Source organism: Octodon degus, unplaced genomic scaffold, assembly GCF_000260255.1.
Source record: "Octodon degus isolate 3935 unplaced genomic scaffold, OctDeg1.0 scaffold00309, whole genome shotgun sequence".
Classification (NCBI taxonomy): domain Eukaryota; kingdom Metazoa; phylum Chordata; class Mammalia; order Rodentia; family Octodontidae; genus Octodon; species Octodon degus.
Genome location: NW_004524885.1, coordinates 887,071 through 895,381, shown reverse-complemented (window position 1 = coordinate 895,381; position 8,311 = coordinate 887,071). Strand labels below are relative to the sequence as shown.

Here is an 8,311-nt window from a genome sequence, read left to right as displayed (position 1 = left end):
AGCTTTGCTATGACAAATTGTGCTGCTATAGACATAGGTGCAAAAATATTGTGGCATGATGTTTTCAGTACTCATAGGAAAATTCCCAGAAGGAAAATAGCTGTTTTGAATGGGACTTTCAGACCTAAATTTTTGAGGAGTCTCCACCCTGATTGATACAGAGGTTGTACCAGCCTAAATTCCCACCAGCAGTGGAGAAGGCTCCTTTTTGACTGCAGCCCCTCCAGGATATACTATTAAATGATTTCTTTATAATCGCCATTCTTTCTGGGGTGAGATGTTATCTCAATGTTGTTTTAATTCTCATTTCTCGAATGACCAGTGATGTGAAATATTTTTAATGTGTTTATTTGTGACTTGCATTCCTTCCTCTCAGAAATATGTATCATTTCAGATGCCTATTTTTTATTGGGTCTTTAAATTTTGGGGTCCTAATTGTTTTCTGTTCATTATGTATTCTAGATACAAGGCCTGTGAGTCAGTATTGGTTAAGATTTTTTCCAAGCTTATAGGTTGACTTTTCACTGTGTTGACAATTTCTTTGGACATGCAGAAACTCCTCAATACTAGGATGTCTCAGTTGTTGATTCTTTGAAGTATTTCCCATGCAGTTTGATTTTTCTTCATGAACTGTCTGCCTACCCCTATGTCTTCAATTTTTGACCTAATTTATCTTCCAGAATTAGAGTTTGTTTTGCTGCTTAGATATTTAATCTATTTTGACTTTAGTTTAATGGATAGCAGAGAACCTGGGTCTAGCTTTAACTTTTGGATTGTGGAGAGCCAGTTTCTCTAGTGCAACTTCTTAAAGAGGCTATGTTTCTTCCAGTGAACATATTTAGCTACATTGTTAAAGATAAGATGGCTGACAATCCAGCAGAAAAGTATAAAAAAGAGGCATATAAAGTAAAGCCAAATTAATATGCTGAGCTGTGAAAGGCTCAAGTCAACAACTTCTGTGGATAACCCACTACTGTTGTGGACTGCTGAACTGTGTTGGATTGTTTTGCTGAAATCATGCATCTACCATATTGAAATGGTGATGGAATACCAAACTCTGACAAAACTAAACAAAAAAGGGGGATACAAAGGAAAGACCATTTTGTATCTGTATATACAGATTAGTTGGGATAGATACAGAGCTACCTTTTCTTAATTCAATGAGAAGAAAGATTTATACTTATAGTGTTTGGATAGGATATCCTGTCTGCATCTTGTGCTATGCATAACCACTAAGAAGATAACAATGTACAATGTATTAACTATTGAAATTGTTCTATTAATCAGTTTTGAAACAAAATTCTATTTCCAGGCCTGTGCTAGGACTGGATCTGGGGGTCCCCAGAACATGGCCTTCTCAATAAAATAAAATAAAATTAAATTAAAAAAGATGACTGAGTGTGTTTGTAGTTGTATCTGCATCTTCTAATCTACTTCTTTGATCCACTCATCTGCTTTTCTGCCAGAAACAAGCTGATTTTATCACAGTAGCCTTGTAGTATACTTTCAAGTCAGGGATTATAATGCATGCTGCTTTGCCTCTGTTGCCCAGCATTGTCTCTGCTATTCTAGGTCTTTTCTGGTTCCAAGTAAATTTTAAGAATATATTCTCTAGATCTGTGAGATATGTTGGTGGTATTTAGATAAGGATTGAATTAAATATGTACAATAATATTAGGAATATGTCCATTTTTACAATGTTGGTTCTTCCTATCCAAGAGCAGGGAATACCTTTGCATTTTCTTTTCTTTTTTATAACAAAAATAAAATACATTTAATATTTTTAACAACACAATGCCATGATCAGTTTGGTTCCACAACAAAAGCAACACAAATCTGTATATATGACTATAGACATGGATGTGGAGAAAAAATATTGAGAGGTAAATGATAACTTTTTACTTATTTCCTATAAACCTTTATTGAGAGAACTTTCTGGAAAATTATCACTTAAAAAAGTCTTGGAGTACCGGTATACCAGTAGAGTTTCCTAAAATAGAATACTAGTGCCAGTTTTCAGGGTAACTCCCTATAGCAATTTGGTTGCACCAATGAATAACGTTTCTAACTCTATAGTAAGTACTTCCTTTGAAACATCAACCTCATTCTCTGGTTCTTCCCCAAGCTTCTTCTACCAAGGTGACTGTGTGTGCTTCATGGTGATGAGATGAGCCTGTTTAGCCTTGGCAGCCACAGGCCTGGATCTACTTAGGAAGAGCTCAATTTCTTTCCCTTCTGCTTCCTTCAGACTTGGTGTCTTCATTAACTGTTCAATTCTTGTGCTGATCTGAGCCATCAGAGCTTCTATGTGCTGCTGGTCTCTCCTTTCTAGGACCCTGCTCAGGAAGTAATGTTTCAGCCATTCTTGAGCTTGGGCATCGAGCTCTCTGCTGGCCACATCTGATATCTGAGAGCATGGACGTCTTCTGACATAGTCATCCATTTGTTGCTTCAGTTGAACTCTCTGTGCATCAGTGAGCTCTTAGAGTCCTTGCCAAGGGGCAAATACTTTCTTTTTCTTCTGGCACTTTGCTAGGAATTTAAGAACTGCTCTTTGAAGTATGACAGCTGCTTTATGTGCCAGGAGAGATGGCCTTTGTCGCTGGAACTTTTTCTTTTCCCTGTACCTTCTCCAATGCTTCTGGATAATCAGTGCTGATTTCTCTTCCAACTACTGATTGTATTTCTGCATTTGCCCTGTGTGAACAATTTCAAGCATACTCAGCTGTAATTCTTGGGAAAGTCTCATGACTCTCTGTCTTTCAAGCTGTAATTGTAATTTGAGATCATTTTTTTCCTTTTGCCTATTTAGCTTTAATAATGTCTTTGCTCCTTTAAATCTGAAACCCCTCTGCAAAGCAATCTCAGCAGATGGAAGCTTCTTTAGTCTCTTTCTAGTCTAGAAACCCTTCCAATAAACTTGAATCAAGGAAGCTGCTTGATGTAGCTTCTGCTCTTCTACTTCCTAATAGATTGTAGGGCTTAAAACACTAATGAGCTGTCCAATTCTTGACCAAATTCTGTCCCAATTTCTTGTTTATTTAGTAGGTTTCTGAGTCCTTTGTAGCAGGCACTTAGTCTCAATCAAGTCAAAATTTCCTGATGGGATTGAGCCATCAACAGTAGAAGCGTCACAGCAATACTTCTTATGAGTAGACTAGGGGTTGATAAAAGCTTAGAAACAACTTCATCTAAAATTGAATGCAGGGTGTTCCCTTCTGTTCTGAGCAGATCACCACTGTTGATTTGTAGTATATTGTGTAGCAGAGTCATGACTGCAGATCCTCTTTGAACATTTTCATTTTGCAGTAAGTATAAGAAATGATCACTCTGTAGTATGTTCTGTATAGTTTGAACATGGCCTCCCAATATCCATCAGAGAAAATCAGTTGCAATTTGGAAAAAGTGTTGTAATTTATCTTTTTCTTCACCCTTAGCTGCATTGAGAAAGCATGCCCGCATTTTTCCCCCAAATTAGAAAATTTTCTGTAGCTGCTGGAAGTAATTCCTTATAAAATTCCTCTGCATCTTCTCCTGGATTTAAGCTCACACAACATTGGCTTACTATCTCTGTAAGCTGGAAATGGTAGTTTAACCACCCTGGATTCGAGAACAATCTTGCCTGAGGACCAAGAGGCAATACTGAATGAGGTCATAACAATATATATCTTGTTTGATTTTCTTCAACTCTAAGCTTCCTAATGTTGTGCTGTTTATTATTTCTTTTATCTTCAACAAAATAACAGGTACACTCTGTTCAGGACTTTTAGCAACTGCAGCAGCTAGAGACAAGATTCTTGGGTCTGTATCTGTCAGCTTCATTTCTAATCACCTGTATCCTGTTGGCAGAACACCAGTTCCAGCCTCAGCCTTGATCCTTTACTAATTACCTTTCCCTGGCCAGGTTCTTCATTTCTTACACAAATCACTGTAATCCTGGATTCACGTTCCTCCCCACCTGACAAAGGACTCTACTCCAACCGAGAAGGGCAAGCAAGTTTTCTACCTTTTGATTTTCTAAAATCGTCTTTGATCTCTTTATTCAGAGTGCTGAAATTTTTAGTGTATAGATATTTTACCTTAGATTAATTCCTAGATATTTCATTTTTGTGCAATTGTAAAGGGTATAGTTTCTCCAATTTCACACTGTGTTTTTTATCTTCACATTTGAATATTATTGATTTTTGGGTATTGAGTATATCCTGCTATGCTACTGAGTTTATATAGTAACTCTATGAGCTTCTTGGTGGAGGTTTTGCGGTCTTCCAATACAGTATCATGGCATGTGCCAATAATGTTAGCTTAAATTCTTCTCTACCTATTCATATTCCTTTTATTGCTCTCTCTTAGCTAGTGGCTTTAGCTAATGATTCCAGAACTATACTGAATAGGAGTGGTGGTAGAAGACATACTTGTCTTGTGCCTGATCTGAGAGTAAATATTTCAGTTTTACCCATGTAGAATTATATTTGCTGTTGGATTGTCATAGATAGCTTTTATCTGACTAAAGTAGAGGTCATCTATTCAAATTTTCTGTAGAGCTTCAAACATGAATGAATTGGCCTTTGTCATAGTCCTTTTCTGCCTCAATTGAGATGATCAAGCTGTTTTTCTGATTTGTCTCTATTAATACAATGCATTATGTTTATAGATTTGCATATTTTGAAACATCATTGAATGACTGGGATTAATGCTACCCAGTAATGATGTACAATCTTGATTTTCTGTATTCTATTTGCTAGCATTTTTATTGAGGATTTGTCTTCTGTATTCATGAGGGAGATTTGCACATAGTTTTCTTTTATACTTGAATCTTTCTTGGGTTTTGCTGTCAGTATAATTGCCTCCAGGAATGATTTTGGAAGTATTGTTTCCTTTACATTTCATTAAAGAGTTTGATGGTATTGGTATTCAATCTTCTCTAATTTTCTTTTAGAATTCAGTGGTGAATCCATAAGGATAGGGCCTTTTTTGTTGGTAAGTTATTTAATACATTTTCAATTTCACTGACTGATAATGGGTTATTCAAAGCTTCTATATCTTCCTGATTCATTTTTTGGTCATTTTACTATCTAGAAATTTGTCCATTTCTTCTGTGTCTTCAATTCTCTGAAGGTAAAGATTTTCAAAGTAGCTATTCATAATCTTCTGAATTTCAACAGATTCTGTAATAGTTTGGCCCTTTTCATTCTTTATTACTTGTATTTGAGTTTTTTTATTTCCTCTTTTGAATGAGTTTAGATAGGGGTTTATCAATTTTATTCTTATTTTTTAATTTTATTTCATCTCTCAAAGAATCAGCTTTTTGATTCATTAATTCTTTATATTGCTTTCTTTGTGTCAAGTGCATCAATTTCTCCTTTAATCTTTAAATTCCCTCCCATCTATGGGCTTTGGGCTTGGGTTAATCTTCTTTTGCTAGAAGCTTGTGTTGCAACAAAACAGCATTTATTTTTCCTGGGTCTGTTTTCCTTATGTGTGAGTTCACAGCTATAAATTTCTTTCTAAGAACTGCTTTCATTGCATCACACAAGTTCTGGTAACGTGAGTTTGAATTATCCTTGGATTGTACATACTGTTTAATTTCTTATTTAACTTCATCTGTGACCCTTTGGTTGCTGAAGAAGATTTTTTTTAAATCCATATGTTTTTGTAGATTTTATGTTTTCTTTTGTCATTAATTTCCATTTTCATTGAACAACAGTCAGACAATATGCTTAGGCTATTTTCTGTTTTCTTACATATACTTAAGCATGACCTATGGACTAGTATGTGGTCTATCTTAGAAGATGTCCCATGTGCACCTGAAAAGAATGTGTATTAAAAACAAACAAACAAAAAAATATGGATTCAAATGTTGTTTGGTATATGTATATGTTCACTAACTCCATTTGTTCTAAGTTTTGGTTCAGTTCTGTTACTCCTTTGCTTATTTTTTGTCTGCTTCACCTATATTTTGAAGGAAAGGGTGTTGTGGTCCCCTGTTAAGATAGTGATATGGGTTATTGGATTTTTCACGTCCTTTACAATTTGTCTTATATAGTTGGTTGCTCCCGTATTTGGTGCTTACATATATATGATTGTTATCTCCTCCTCTTTTATTTTTCCCCTAACCACTATATATTGACCTTCTTTGTGTCGTTTGATTATTACTGATTTGAAGTTTAGCTTGTCCACTAAAAGAATAAATACTCCTGCTGCTTTGTGGGGTCCAGTAGCATGCAGTATCTTTTTTCATCCTTTGACTTTCAGGCTATGGATTTCTTTATGAGTTAAATGTGTTTCTTATGTACAACATATTTTTGCATTTTGTTTCTTAATCCACTCTGCCAGTCAATTTCTTTCAATTGGTGAATTGGGTCCATTTACATTGGTAATTATAATTGATATGTATTGACTTTGGTTTGTCATGTTATTTGCTTGTCATTCATTCACTATATTTATCATATTTTTAACAGCTTGCCATATTTGGTGCATTCTTTCTATTGTTGTTTTTGGGATTGTGAGTATTTTCATCCCTTTCTAGAATATCTTTTACTATTCTGTGTAGGGTTGGTTTGGTTACCATTAGTTTCTTTAGTTATTCTTTGTCATGGAAGCATTTCAATTCTCCATTAAACTTCAAATAGAGCTTAGCAGGTTAGAAAATTCTAGGTTGGACTTTCTTTTCTTGGAGGACTTGAAGTACTTCTCTCTAGGCCCTTCTTGACTTAATGGCTTGCAAGGCAAAATCTGATGTAATTGTGATGATTTGCCCATTAAATGTGATCTGTTTCTTTTTTTGTAGCAGGTTTTAATGTGCTGTTCTTGTGCTGGTTTTCTGGGATCTTGACTATTACATGTCTTGGGGTAGATTTAATTGGGTTATTATTGGTGATTTTATATGACTCAGTTACCTGAATGTCAGAATGTTGCTCCATATTTGGGAAGTTTTCTGCTATCACTTGTGTACATAGTCTTTTGATGTTGTTTGCATTGCTTTCCTCTTTCTCAAGGATGCCTAATATTCTTATATTGTTCATCTTTTCATTATCTTGCAGATGTTGAATTAATATTTCCTGCATCTTGGTTGTTTTGCAGCGATTTTTCATTACCTTTTCACTAGCTGCAACATTATCTTCAAGGTCTCAAATTCTATTTTCACTTTTCTTTTTGACAGTTTTGCCAATTTGTGATTGAGGTTTTAATTTTCTGTATGTCTCTGTGAATCTGCTTCATGAATTCTATTTCTATACAATATTGCTCATTCAAGATTTCCATTATTTTTCTATTCTCCTCTATTTATTTTATCAGCGTCTTCTTTAGAAATTCTTAGCAGTGCTCTCATTGTAGTTATTATTTCTTTTTCACATGTGAGATTATCTCTTATCTTATTTCCTCTATACACTTCTGAAGTTGTTTATTTTCTTCAATTGCTATTATTTCAGAGATTTAAGTTGTGTGGATTCCACTTCCTTATAACCTGATTATTCCTAGGTTTATTTTAGGTAGACTTGAAGGCCTGAGAATGCATTTTATTTCTTCTTTTTTGTCATTTTTGTACTTCAGAAAGAACCCTCTATTTTGATTTCTGCAATAACATTTTGTGAAATTTTGATAGTATATAACTGTATCACTGGAGTCAGACTTGCTCTGAAACAGAGTCTGCTTTATTTGCTTTCTCTCCTGTCTCAGAGATTCCTATTTTGTGTGTTTTCCAATTTTTTGCCTTCTCTATTGATTGAGAGTGAGATATTGGTTTCCATTTGGCTCTGTCCTCTGATCTTCAGCATAGGGTTTTGTAAAGGTATTACCCAAGCACATCCCAATATTAACACTCTAGAGAAAACATGTCTTATTTTCTTCCATAATTTTATTCATACATAAATAGCAATGAGACAGTTTCAAATCGAATTAGTAGAACAGTTCCAATAATTAACATATTGCATACTGCCTTCCTAGTGTTTATTTTTTGTACAAGATTCAAACATGATATCCTATTTACAAACAACATTAGAACAAATGCCTCTATTCATTGAATTCTGAGAATGTAGCTATATATCTATCCTAACACTTTTGAATACACAGATAAAAATGGTCCTGCATCTATATCCCCTTTTTTGTTTAATTTCATCATTTCAATATTATAGGTTTGTGAACTCAGCAAAATATTCCAAAATAGTCCAGTAGTCCATAATAGTATTGGGTCTTCCACTTGAATGTCAATATCAGAAGGTGTTGAACTGAATCCCCTACAGCTCAACATAACAACATGGCTTTATTTCTTGTACTTTGTTTTTATACTTTTCTGCTGCATGGTTAGGACCAAGAT

The 8,311-nt window shown here is 34.7% G+C and overlaps 1 pseudogene; it reads right to left on the bottom strand.

Annotated features, from left to right (window-relative positions):
- Positions 1-2,029: 2,029 nt before the first annotated feature.
- On the bottom strand, positions 2,030-3,822 carry LOC101581021 (annotated as a pseudogene).
- Positions 3,823-8,311: the final 4,489 nt, after the last annotated feature.